Here is a 14,289-nt window from a genome sequence, read left to right as displayed (position 1 = left end):
CTTTATAATTTCGCCACAGTAGGCAAAGGACTTAAAGTATCAGTTGAAAAGAATTAATGCTGTCTTGAAAAGTGATTATAAGGCTGATATCAACAAAAGTAAAAAAATTGTTCTGGTACGTAGTCGAATCAAATCAGGTAATGCTGAGGGAATTAAATTAGAACAGGAAGAAGCATCAAATAATGCTGCGATATTGCGCTAAAATGTATTTTTTGAAAATTGTCTTCAGCAGTTGGTGACAAAGCCAACCTGCGACGGATACGTATTGGAACTGCTGGCAACTAACAGGTGGAACACTTGACATTTGCAGTTCAATGAATGCAGAAATAGGAATCAACGACCATAAGGTTACTATAGTATAACTGATCATTGGTGCTGAACAAAAAGTTAAGAACGGTAAATTTCTACTCAGCAAGTGAGACAAGAAAAGATGGGAAATTACATCAGCAGTCAGAAAAGATCATTCAGCTCTGAAGCGCAATATGGGAGATCTCTAACAAAGTTCAAACTTATTTCAAGCCATGTGCTGGACATGTTTCTGTCATGATAGACGTACCAACCTTAGTTGAATAACAAGATCAGAAATTTACTCCGGAAACATCGCAGATCCAAGCAAAGCCCAACCATTGTTGAGAAACAAAAGCTGAACGAACACAAAATTAGCGGAACGACGAGTATACGGCTTCCGAGTCGGAAGCAACAGCTTATCTACTAAGTTGTTAAAAACATTTAAATTTTTTGACCTTTTCTAAAACATGTCAGTTAATCCAGTGTAGCCCAAAATCTTTGCACAGTGTCAGGAGGAATGTCCTGAACAACATACTAAAAATCCTGACCAAAAGGGTGCGAGCGATGGAGTGGGGCTGTGTTTAAAGGTCACATTTTTATGTTTTTCTCTAATAACTCGGAAACTACAGCTTCTAGAGAAAATGTTTTCCAGTACAAATTTAAATTAAATTTCCAACAAGAAAGGTGCTATTCATTTTTACCTCCAGGACTAATAGTTTCCGCGTTCAGTGGATGGAAAAACTGCGGATTATTAAAAATATAGCTCGAACGGTATAAAATTAATGTTTATCTTTAAATGAAGTGGGTTAAAAACAAATATTAAATTTGTGTACTACTTTTAAATGCAGTAGAGTCGTATTAAGGGATAAATTGTACTTTGGGGGTGTAATAGGGTGAAGGGAGGTGTGTCCGGTAGAAGTGCGAGGGAAAGTAGGTGGCCAGATTGTGTTCATGCGCTTCCCTTCTTCATAGGTCTGCAAAGTGAAGGTCTACCCCAGTTCGTAACAAGAAGAAAGCACAGGGGTTTCAGAAGGTTGTGCGGGCCCTCCACTGTAAACCTTATCAGTCACTGGCGACGCAGTGTGCAGACACGATCAGGGTGTCTTTATTTTGCGCAAGATGGGTTCACACAACAACAAATGCAGGTACACTACTGGCCATTAAAATTGCTACACCAAGAAGAAATGCAGATGATAAACGGGTATTCATTGGACAAATATATTATACTAAAACTGACCTGAGATTACATTTTCATGCAGTTCGGGTGCATACATACTGACAAATCAGTACCCAGAACAACCACCTCTGGCCGTAATAGCGGCCTTGATACGCCTGGACATTGAGTCAAACAGAGCTTGGATGGCGTGAACAGGTACAGCTGCGCATGCAGCTTCAACACGATACCATACTTCATCAAGAGTAGTGACTGGCATATTGTGACAAGCCAGTTGCTCGGCCACCATTGACCAGACGTTTTCAATTGGTGAGAGATCTGGAGAATGTGCTGGCCAGGGCAGCAGTCGAACATTTTCTGTATCCAGAAAGGCCCGTACAGGACCTGCAACGTGCGGTCGTGCATTATCTTGCAGAAGTGTAGGGTTTCGCAGGGATCGAATGAAAGGTAGAGCCACTGGTCGTAACACATCTGAATTGTAACGTCCAGTGTTCAAAGGGCGAACAAGAGGTGACCCACACGTGTAACCAGTGGCACCCCATACCATCGCCTGGGGTGATACGCCAGTATGGCGATGACGAATTCGCGCTTCCAATGTGCGTTCACCGCGATGTCGTCAAACACGGATGCGACCATCATGATGCTGTAAACAGAACCTGGATTCACCCGAAAAAATGACGTTTTGCCATTCGTGCACCCAGGTTCTTCGTTGAGTACACCATCGCAGGCGATCCTGTCTGTGATGCAGCGTCAAGGGTAACCGCAGCCATGGTCTCCGTGCTGATAGTCCATGCTGTTGCAAACGTCGTCGAACTGTTCGTGCAGATGGTTGTTGCCTTGCAAACGTCCCCATCTGTTGACTCAGGGATCGAGACGTGGTTGCACGATCCGTTACATCCATGCGGATAAGATGCCTGTCATCTCGACTGCTAGTGATACGAGGCCGTTGGGATCCAGATCGGCGTTCCGTATTACCCTCCTGAACCCACCGATTCCATATTCTGCTAACAGTCATTGCATCTCGACCAACGCGAGCAGCAATGTCGCGATACGATAAACCGCAATCGCGATAGGCTACAATCCGACCTTTAGCAAAGCCGGAAACGTGATGGTACGCATTTCTTCTCCTTACTCGAGGCATCACAACGACGTTTCACCAGGCAACGCCGGTCAACTGCTGTTTGTGTATGAGAAATCGGTTGGAAACTTTCCTCATGTCAGCACGTTATAGATGTCGCCACCGGCGCCAACCTTGTGTGACTGCTCTGAAAAGCTAATCATTTGCATATCACAGCATCTCCTTGCTGTTGGTTAAATTTCGCGTCTGTAGCACGTCATCTTCGTGGTGTAGCGATTTTAATGGCCAGTAGCGTATAAGTTTGTGACAGAACTATTACATATATCACTTTGTGATACACCGTTAGTGGCTTCTGATGTAAGATTCGTGAATTTCCCTTCACTGAGCCAGGCCTGTGAGGGTACAGTGATGGACCTGGGTTGTCGCAGCGCTACAAATACGGAACGGCTTAAGCTCTTCTCTACTGGGCTGCTGGTTGGCGAAAATATTGTGGCAATATGTTGACCCCTTTGCGGTATCCGCGAGGCGGCACAGTCTTTCAAGATAGCCGGGCGACGACATGTCCCCTGAGCATTTCTGGCGTGGCGAATCTGCATTTTCTGCGGCGGTTGCAAATATGCGGTACCGACAATGTGTCGTCTTCAGTGTGGCAAAATTCTTGAATCTAACTGTCCGGATGATGTCCCAATCAGAAAGGTCGTCGGCATAGGCATTGTAACGTAAGTGTCTGAACCAATGAGTGGCGACACAGCATGTACAGCGTACCACCCTCTGGGCATTTATGGAGCGTGCTGTAAGGGATAGTGCAGAAGATTTGGGTGGGTTCCCTGTCGTTTCAGGGTGTTTTCCTTGTCATCACTGTGGCGATAGTTGTAAATTCTCCCCGCCTGGCGGTAGTTTCCTGGGAGAGGAGAGGAACATCAGTCATTCGGGGAGCCGGTATGAGGACGCGTGGCCGAGAGGTCAAACCGCGAGAGGGGGGCGCCTGGTCACAGCCTGGCAGTTAAAGCTGAATCGATCGGGTAAGAGTCGCCTTTTAAGCGCTAGCGCGCTGTTTGCTCTGACAAGCTCACAACCTGGGAGGTAAATTCAGCAACTTGCGTTGCTTTTTCAGTGTCTTTACTAGTTTAGATCTTGGATCCAGTTTTAACTTGCTGTTGTGAGCATCACAGAGTTTGCCAAGCAGTTGCGGTTCCATAGCAATCTTCTGTCCAATTAGAGGTATCCACCACTTGTTAGCAGAGCAGTCTGCCCCAAGTGAGCTTTATTCAAACGATCATGTATTGTAATATTAGGTTCAAAAACGTGCATTCCTCGGTGGAAATTGATTTCGTTACGTTTTTGCAGAGACAATTTGTCTGTTATCTTACAATTAAATATAAAACTGTTCGTAGATTCACTTTGGAGAAAATATTCATTTTAGAGTCTGGAAGGTAGGAGACGAGGTTCTGGCAGAAGTAAAACTGTGAGGACGGGGCGTGAGTCGTGCTTGGGTAGCTTATTTGGTGCCGGCATGGTAGCTCAGCGTGTTCGGTCAGAGAGCTGGTTGGCGTCTGTAATAAAAAAACTGGGTGGAAGGATCAAACGAACTTGGACGGATCTCATGTGACGTCCGCAACGACAAAAAAAAAAGGTTGGTAGAGCACTTGCCCGCGAAAGGCTTTAGTCGTACACCAAATTATGCCTGGTAACCCACAATAAAGAAATATGACCGATTTATTCCACATAACTAAATTGTGCTCTTACTGTGACGCTTAAAGCAGGTGTCTCTGTATCATAGGTGTCCATCTTGCAGGCCGCATGCAGACCAAAGCAAGTATCAACGCAGCCCAACAGGTGAGCATCGATCGGTAAAAGGAATCCACAAAATTCCGTTTACTGAAAATTCAGTATTTTCGATTTGAAACTCCCATCACATGAGACTATTCTCTCATTGGTCCATACCACTCTTAAAATTTCCGCACGTGCTATATGTGAAACTCAAGTCTCGTTATTACAACTGGCCAATTCATAAGAGGCACTGGTCTGTTGTTTTACGGCTACTTCAGTTGCAACTGAGAAATTAAAGATTTAGTGCCGTAAATGAAATTAATTTATGAAAATATAAATAAATTCTGTGTTATTTTTGTACAATTGTGACAAAGAACTTTTTCTGCGTAGTACTCAATTTATTTAAAAAAAATGCTTAGAAAGTGTGGCAGATATAATTTCCCATGCCAAGATGGGAGATATTTTTAAAATTAGTTTGTCTCGTCAAACTATTGTCAGAAGAACTGATGAAGCCAGGAGATATAGTGAAACGGATTTGAAAAGTAAAACTTGTATTTTAGATTTTATTCATTGGCACTGGACGAAAGTACTGATGCTTCTAATAGTCCAAATTTGCCATATTTGAGGTATTACATCTACAGCTTCATGACTACACTGCAGTTCACAATTAAGTGCGTGGTAGAGCGTTCATATAACCGCCTTTAAGCTATTTCTCTATCAGCGCACGGGAAAAACGAGCACTTAAACCTTTATGTGTGAGCTCTAATTTCTCTTCTTTCACCATGACGATCATTTCTTGCAATGTAGGCAAGATCCAACAGAATATTTCGTATTCGGAGGAGAAAGTTGGTGACTGAAATTTCACGAGAATATTCTGCCGACACGAAAATTGTTTTTGAATGACTGCCACCCTCATTCACGCATCATGTCCGTTGCACTCTTTCTCTCCTATTACGCGAAAAGACAAAAGGAGCTACCTTACTCCGAACTTTTTCGATGTCCTCCGAGTTTATTAATGACGAGTACTATTTTACCGAAGAAATGGCTTCATTAGTACACAACATCAAGAGATTTATATGAAGCAATGAAAGGAGAAACATTAACGCAGTTTTCTTTGTCTCTTGTCAATTACCTGGCGTAGTTGCACATGGTACCCTGGCTATAGTATATAAAAAGGAAAGCCTTTAAAAATAAAACACACGACGATGCCGCTGCTGTCGGAAACTCTCATTTGTTGAAAACCCATAGTAGTAGGGTAATGGGAATGCCAGTGCCATTTTGATATCAAATTGATACGCAAAATAATTAAATTGGTCAATTAACTACCCCCACCCACGCCCACCTCACCCCTGTATGACGTCATGTTTTCCCTCAGCCGGTATGTTGGTCCCGGGCTTGTCCACCCCTTCCCCCTCCCCCGGCATAAACATACCCTACTGGCGGATTTCGAATTTTGAATTTAATTTCTTGCCCCAGGGCTGTGCTGACGTTCCACCCCACACTCACCCAGGAATTGGCTTGAAGTTAGAAATGGCAGTGACCTTTCTGGGACTCGAACCCTTCTCCTTCTGGACGGAAGGCCCAAGTCCACCCCCCAGCCCCCCCAACACATGGAAACTGTATTTTTACAAGTCCTTCGAGATCTCACAGATTTCTTACACTTTCGGCATACTGCCATCCTCAGATCTGTCACAAAGATAAATATTGTGTAAGCGACAGGTTCAATAAGTTAACGCTAAGTATAACAATTCTTAGTGATACATAAAATATAAAATTATAAAATGTCTATAGCCATATATAGCAGCCATACATACTTGGCTATAAACATTTTATAATTTTATATTTTATGTATAACTAAGACTTATTAGATTTAGCGTTAACTTATTGAACCTGTCACTTACACAATATTTATTTTTGAACACATCTGAGGATGGTAGAATGCCGAAACCGGTAATAAAGTGTAAGAAATTTGTGTGATCAAGACGGACTTGTAAAAATAAAGTGCCAAAAATGATTGCGGACTCATTTACAGCCTTTATGTCTTCAAACTGCCCAGATGCAGGAGAGGAAGGTTTCCTTAGTGTACTTTACTTACTTTAGCTGGGAAGCTGAAGTCAAAATCGGTCATAATTATGTAATTAATCACAAAGATCGGCCCAAATTATACAACTATATGCATAGCACTGCCTAAAATCGCAATACAGCTCAAAAATTGACGATACCACACACCTGGCGTTGTCGTGTTCAGAAAAAATTTCACAATACGACTCGAAACTAGTGGCAGAACGCACTTAGACTCTACCCCGCATCAATAAGCTGGCGGGGAAAAAGGCTGGAATGAGAGGTACTATCTTTATTTCTTTATTTTTTGGTGGCAACTGTGTTCAGCTAACAAGATGCTGGTCTTGGGCAGAAAGAAGTTTAATATGTGTCTTAGCTGTAAGCATACAGCTGAGGATTCTAACTACGTCAGAGTTTGCTACAGATGCCTCCACCCCACCATATCTGGAGGTAGAGTCTTCAGCCAACTGCAGCCTACCTCCCATCCACCAGTGTACTAGTACACCCAGCCCCCTTTGAGGCGATGGTCCTTCGCCAACACAAAAGCATGTGAAGCCACTAAACAATAGGAGATGAATAGAGGGCTGCCCCATGTGCAGCTTGTCGTTCGTCTAAAATTTATTGACACAGCCCTACCCCACACGCCGTCCCTTGACCAAAGCACAATCCCTTAGAGGAACCACACACTGCCTTCGCAACTACCTGCCGTTCTGAGAAGGGAAAACAATTCACTGTAACAATTGTATTTAATGTCAATGCATCTATAATAATCGAGAAACTATTAAAAGGAAAGCACAATCGTGACGATAGTAAGTGCCCTATTTTCACGAAAATAGGTGCAATCCATTTTCTTTTAGTTTTATGAGCAAAATCGGTATAATTTTGGTGTTCAACTACAGGATACAATTCGCATCTCTTAATTTTGCAACATCCAACGAAGTGCAGCAACACCAATTCCACATGATTAAAACACAGATGTCACGCTATACACCCCCGATACACGTCCACCTTGCGTAAAAATAGGGAAAAAAGCTTCCACTATTGTGCTGCAAAAACTACCAATCACTACAGAATGTCCTCGTTATTTCGAAACCATCATCGGAGTAAAGAAAAATCGAGAATTTAAACTCTAAAGAAAAAAAGAATCTTTGTAAAAACAAGTTCATTCAGCTTGATGCACAAATTACATGGCCTCAGAACGTCTCTTAAGTTCAAATTAGTGTCTGTAAATGAACTGTCATGCATGTGCGTATAACTAACATTTCAGACATGTGAAATAACATTAGAGAATGCAATCTTTCACTCCATTTAGCCACATGTTGGAAAAAAACAAGCATTTTACGTTTCGAGAACAACAAGCTGTAATTGAAGAGGATGTTGCTGTTTTGTACACTGTGGCAAGTTTCATTTTAGCAATGTAACGCTATATCATACCTGCATTTATGGAACAAATTATGATAGCCTGTCTTGTAATAGAACCTCCTATAAGATTTTACCATGTCTCTCTCTTACAATACATCAAAAGCAAATACCATCTGGATGCTACATTTGAGATTTTTGATCCATAACTTACCTCTACCGACATGTCTGTATTGTTACTATCATACAGCAGATCCTTGCATTCTAGTTTTGTAAGCAATTTGATCATCACAGCCTGTTTCACGCAATCTGTTCACACGTCAGGAAAAAAGACTATCATTTCTAGGTTCCACAATGAGTTATAATTCAAGTCAAGTCTACTTTATAATTAGAGGCTATGAAAAATGAAATAATACAGGACTGGCAGTAACATCTATTTTTAAACACGCAATCGTGGCGGTAATAATAAAAACAGTCATGATCCTACAAAAACAGATGCAGCCAATTTCTATTAGTTTTATGAGCAAAGTCGGTGTAGTTTTGAGAGAACTGTCGGCATCCAAACTTTAGCCAGTTTTACAACTCCTTATAACAGAACCACCTATAAGATTTTTCCTTGTCTCACTCTTCTGGTATATCGAAAAATAAATACCATCTTGACATCGAGCATATTACATATACACGTATAGCTACACTGGAGCACCTGACCAGTGGTTGAGCCGGCCGGAGTGGCCGAGCGGTTCTAGGCGCTACAGTCTGGAACCGAGCGACCGCTACGGTCGCAGGTTCGAATCCTGCCTCGGGCATGGATGTGTGTGATTTCCTTAGGTTAGTTAGGTTTAATTAGTTCTAAGTTCTAGGCGACTGACGACCTCAGAACTTAAGTCGCATAGTGCTCAGAGCCAAAGTGACCAGTGGTCGACGTCACTTGCACAGACCTGTGCAAAGTTTTATCGACTTTATTGGAAGAAGACCAAACCAACAGACTATCAATCACGAGAGACAGTTCCTGTATTGTTCCTTCATAAGTAGTTCAGTGCATAGTTTTTTAGTTTTTTGGCTGTAATGCATCCAAGCAGTGTATGACTACAACTTTGTACACCACCATATACTTTGTTTTTCTACTATGACTTAGAGGTCTGTGTCAGGTGTTCGATTCATTGGCTCTCACAGAAAGCTCAACATCACACGGTGTAAACTTCCACAACACATCGGTTGGTAGAAATAAAACGCAGAGGCAATGTCTCTTAGTGACAAAAATGCGGAAGACGTCGCAACATATGGAAACTAAGTGTTTGTGGCATTGTAGAGTGTTTCCAACAACTAGGCAAAGGTAGTGGCCTATACAGTTAATCTCATTTTCCACAGTGACGGAGTGGTGGATATCTCGGTGTTCTGTTTCAAAGAGCATTGTTTCATCATTTTGCAGTCATATACATGATTACTGTTCCAGTGTTGACCATCGAGGGAAGATGCTGTTCACAATATGCGCGAGGTAGCAAAAATAAAGAGGTGCTGTTATCTTATAAACTCCTGGAAATTGAAATAAGAACACCGTGAATTCATTGTCCCAGGAAGGGGAAACTTTATTGACACATTCCTGGGGTCGGATACATCACATGATCACACTGGCAGAACCACAGGCACATAGATACAGGCAACAGAGCATGCACAATGTCGGCACTGGTACAGTGTATATCCACCTTTCACAGCAATGCAGGCTGCTATTCTCCCATGGAGACGATCGTAGAGATGCTGGATGTAGTCCTGTGGAACGGCTTGCCATGCCATTTTCATCTGGCGCCTCAGTTGGACCAGCGTTCGTGCTGGACGTGCAGACCGCGTGAGACGACGCTTCATCCAGTCCCAAACATGCTCAATGGGGGACAGATCCGGAGATCTTGCTGGCCAGGGTAGTTGACTTACACCTTCTAGAGCACGTTGGGTGGCACGGGATACATGCGGACGTGCATTGTCCTGTTGGAACAGCAAGTTCCCTTGCCGGTCTAGGAATGGTAGAACGATGGGTTCGATGACAGTTTGGATGTACCGTGCACTATTCAGTGTCCCCTCGACGGTCACCAGTGGTGTACGGCCAATGTAGGAGATCGCTCCCCACACCATGATGCCGGGTGTTGGCCCTGTGTGCCTCGGTCGTATGCAGTCCTGATTGTGGCGCTCACCTGCACGGCGCCAGACACGTATACGACCATCATTGGCACCAAGGCAGAAGCGACTCTCATCGCTGAAGACGACACGTCTCCATTCGTCCCTCCATTCACGCCTGTCGCGACACCACTGGAGGCGGGCTGCACGATGTTGGGGCGTGAGCGGAAGACGGCCTAACGGTGTGCGGGACCGTAGCCCAGCTTCATGGAGACGGTTGCGAATGGTCCTCGCCGATACCGCAGGAGCAACAGTGTCCCTAATTTGCTGGGAAGTGGCGGTGCGGTCCCCTACGGCACTGCGTAGGATCCTACGGTTTTGGCGTGCATCCGTGCGTCGCTGCGGTCTGGTCCCAGGTCGACGGGCACGTGCACCTTCCGCCGACCACTGGCGACAACATCGATGTACTGTGGAGACCTCACGCCCCACGTGTTGAGCAATTCGGCGGTACGTCCACCCGGCCTCCCGCATGCCCACTATACGCCCTCGCTCAAAGTCCGTCAACTGCACATACGGTTCACGTCCACGCTGTCGCGGCGTGCTACCAGTGTTAAAGACTGCGATGGAGCTCCGTATGCCACGGCAAACTGGCTGACACTGACGGCGGCGGTGCACAAATGCTGCGCAGCTAGCGCCATTCGACGGCCAACACCGCGGTTCCTGGTGTGTCCGCTGTGCCGTGCGTGTGATCATTGCTTGTACAGCCCTCTCGCAGTGTCCGGAGCAAGTATGGTGGGTCTGACACACCGGTGTCAATGTGTTCTTTTTTCCATTTCCAGGAGTGTAGGTGAAAAGGGAAAACATGTGGAGGGTATTGCAGCATATGGAAATAAGAGTCTGCAGCAATGAGGAACACTTCCAAACAAATGTCTGTAAATGATGGTCTCTACATTTCATCCCATGCTCCACAGTGGCAAATAGCAGGTATCAAGTGTTCTGCCGAGGCCCTCTCTATCTCAACCAAGTGGTTTCAGTCAACAATTATGTGGTAATCAACAGCATACCAGTGGACAGACTGGATGGGACAGACATCGTTGATGGGATGAATTACTGTAATACGCACCGCAGTTGATAGCGTGATCAGTTTTAGCAATTTTACCAGTTATTCTGTGTTTTCAGAGCCAGCCAGTGACACATCAGAATGCTTCCCAATTTCTGTATCATCGCTAAATCATCCCTCCACTACTTTGCAAGTACCATATAATATATTGCGAATGCAGGTAGATGACTGGGCAGTATGTCCATTTGGCCACATACACTAAAGTATATCAGACAGCGTCCTATATCGATGTAATTAGCTTATCTACACATTTCCAATTCATCAGTCATAGTGCAGAATTTATGATTAATACTAGCCATCTTTCCCTGTGTGGATGGTCGTCACAGAACATTCTTGTATTTGTAGGATAAAGTCGGATATTGACAGATCCGTCCCACGTTGCCCTTGACCAATCCTCCATGTGACACCAATCTTACGCATGGCACCAATCCAATTGCACAAGACCTCTCCAGACGAGTGCATGTCCAAGAGGGTAGCACCTCTTATCGGTGTATAGTAGACATGAGAGTTCTGCGGTGATATAACAGACAGTTAAGAAGAAACGTGTTTTATATGTGATGGAGCTCAATACAGATGGACTTTGATACATTTCACGTAAATCATCAATGCCATCAATTCTGAAGCATTATTCCACCGTCTGGAGTCAGTACCAGGTAGGTATCGGCGTGAGAGAAATGATTGTAGAGCATAAACACACGCTCTGATTGCTACACGGCTCTGCATCAAAAAATGCTATATTGTTAAAGCCATACAGTTTCTGAAGTATTAGTCATGCGGAATGCAACGCTCTTAATACTCTAATTCAGGATATATTTGTACAACATCAAACACATAACCATCCCACAAGTTTCTTCCCCAAATCACTAGGCTGACACATTTTAAAATAATAAAACTACTTCCTTCTACGCTATTCTGGTGTCCTAGGGAAGCATCCACTGCTTGAGCTGCTTATAAACGGCCTGAACGAAGTCTGGAGACTGCTGTTCTGTCTCTTAGGAAAATAATGGATTTTATACGTCTTTTTAAGTAGGATACATACATACTCTCAATCACACTTCCCGTGGCAATTATGCTTATCATTAGTAGTAGTATCAGTTTTGATGGATGCGGCTATGTCTCACTAGGAAATAGAGCAAAGTAAAACCGACATGATTATTTTCGATATCTGATACATTGAGGTACCACCCATGACCTGCTGCACGAATATGCACACGAAGAAGCAGCAACTTCTTATGAGGGAGTAAGCACCTTGAGCAGTAGCCAAAGAAGATGCTCTGGTAACATCCATCTTGCACGAAGAAGTCCTGGTCTGATGTTAGGTAGTTTTGCTCAAGTGTAGGATAATATAGCAATTTCGTCCTAACATCACATCTCTCGAGTACACCCCCCTCCCACTATTAAAGGTGATATATGTGACATCGGATGTGACATCGGTCCTCTCTTCTACAGAACACTCTAGAGAATAGCTAAAATCTAATAAATGTATTGATTCTTCTCCTTAATACTTAAGGAATAGCATTGGTTGTGAGAACCAGCAGTAATTAGAAAATATATATATTTGACTGCATGTGTGAGAACACAATTATGGATTTGGATACATTTGTTTTGCATGTTTTAATATGCGCCTCTGTGTAATACTTACATCGCCTTTGTTGAAGTATGTGTTATGAAAACCCACATAATTTGGAGGGGGAGGGTTAAAAGTGAATGCAGCCATAGCATAATTTTTAAGCTTTTTCGATCTTGAGTGTCCAGGTACCCCCAACCCACCTCAATTCCCATATTTCATGGTATTTTTTTCTCTAATTTTATGTATTCTCAGTCAATGTGATTAATTTTGCAAGTTTTTTCCCGATTTTGCGTATTTCGTCGTATTTCCCTCAATTTTACGTACGTCCCATAAATTTGTCGCATTTTCCTCGATTTTATGCCATTTTTTCGTATTTTTTTATATTTTTCCGTGTGTATATGGTCATATTGCCGGCATACCCATGCGTTGTTTGATTTTATAAAAGGATATTTGTGTGTCCTATACACCAGCCTATTAAAAAATCCTAAGGATTCCCCTCTTGCCAATGATCTACAGCCATGCATTTAGTATAGGAAGATGATGAAAAGCACAGTAACACTCTCCTCGTACCTAGATAAGGCTCAATGAGTGGTGAAGATTGGAAACTCATAGTCTGGAAAGAAATCTGTGTACTGCTACGACACATCAGAGAGCTTGTCTGCAGGTTGATGTAGTGATGCACTTGATGGAAACTCAAAGGTTGGCACAGTTCTACATCTTCATTTGACTTCCACTGTACCATTTAGTTATCTGCAACAGGGAGTTGACATGTGTACACAGTTGATTTCTGCTGCTGCTCTGACATATCTTCCCGTAAGTATATGCTCTTTTTGCTTACCAGATGAGCTTCGTTACTTTTGTTTATTCCTTCCAACTCTGATGCATTCCCACAACCCTGTCAGGACATCCACAAACTGTAGATTTCGTGTATTTTTTGTTCTAGGAATAAGTTATTAGTTAGTTGACAGTGTGTCGACTGTACTTAGCATCCTGGAACGTGAGAGTTTCCTTTCTCTGTACCTACAGAGTGCGCATTCGCGGCAACGTAATTTATGTGGGAACAATTAACAAGCTATGCAATCGAACCGCAACCGTCCGTCGCTGATAGCTCTGCACACATACATACATGCATACATACATATTACCAATCGTGATGTCTCGATTTCAACAACTTGTACGTTATTTTCGACAGCGCTACAGCCCCGCAAACAGGGAAAAACTCTTCACAGAACGAATCTGTTGGGGATGTAAGCACATTTAAATTGATCCTGCAAAGGAACACAACCTCTTCGATGCAAGCTATATTACCGATGTTTCGTAACAATGTTGTCTAGATTCTCCAGTAATAACAGAAAAAAAGGCATCCTGCTGCGCCTTTCACACACCCTTTTATACTTTTAAACATCCATGATGACGGCACATGATCATCCTAGTTCCACTACTTTGTGTGCTAGATGTCTGTTGGAAGGATGGAGACAGTCCTTCGTGAAATTATTCTTACGTTCGGTGCAGATCAGCACATTAGTTGGACGGTATAGTATAGCACTGTACTCGAATGCATCCAGTCACTCACAACCAAATATTCCACAGATGCAATGCATTTGCTCTATTTTTGTATGTCTATGTCTGTGTGTGTGCGTGCCGTGGATAGCTCCAATAAGCCCGACCCAACCCTCCCCCTGTTGGATCCACCAAGTATTATATCCGGAACGGTGTCTAGAGGATGGTCCAAAATACAATATGTCTGGGACTGGGTTCGAAGG

This window comes from Schistocerca piceifrons, chromosome X, assembly GCF_021461385.2.
Source record: "Schistocerca piceifrons isolate TAMUIC-IGC-003096 chromosome X, iqSchPice1.1, whole genome shotgun sequence".
Lineage (NCBI taxonomy): Eukaryota > Metazoa > Arthropoda > Insecta > Orthoptera > Acrididae > Schistocerca > Schistocerca piceifrons.
Note: the sequence above shows the minus strand (reverse complement) of the source record.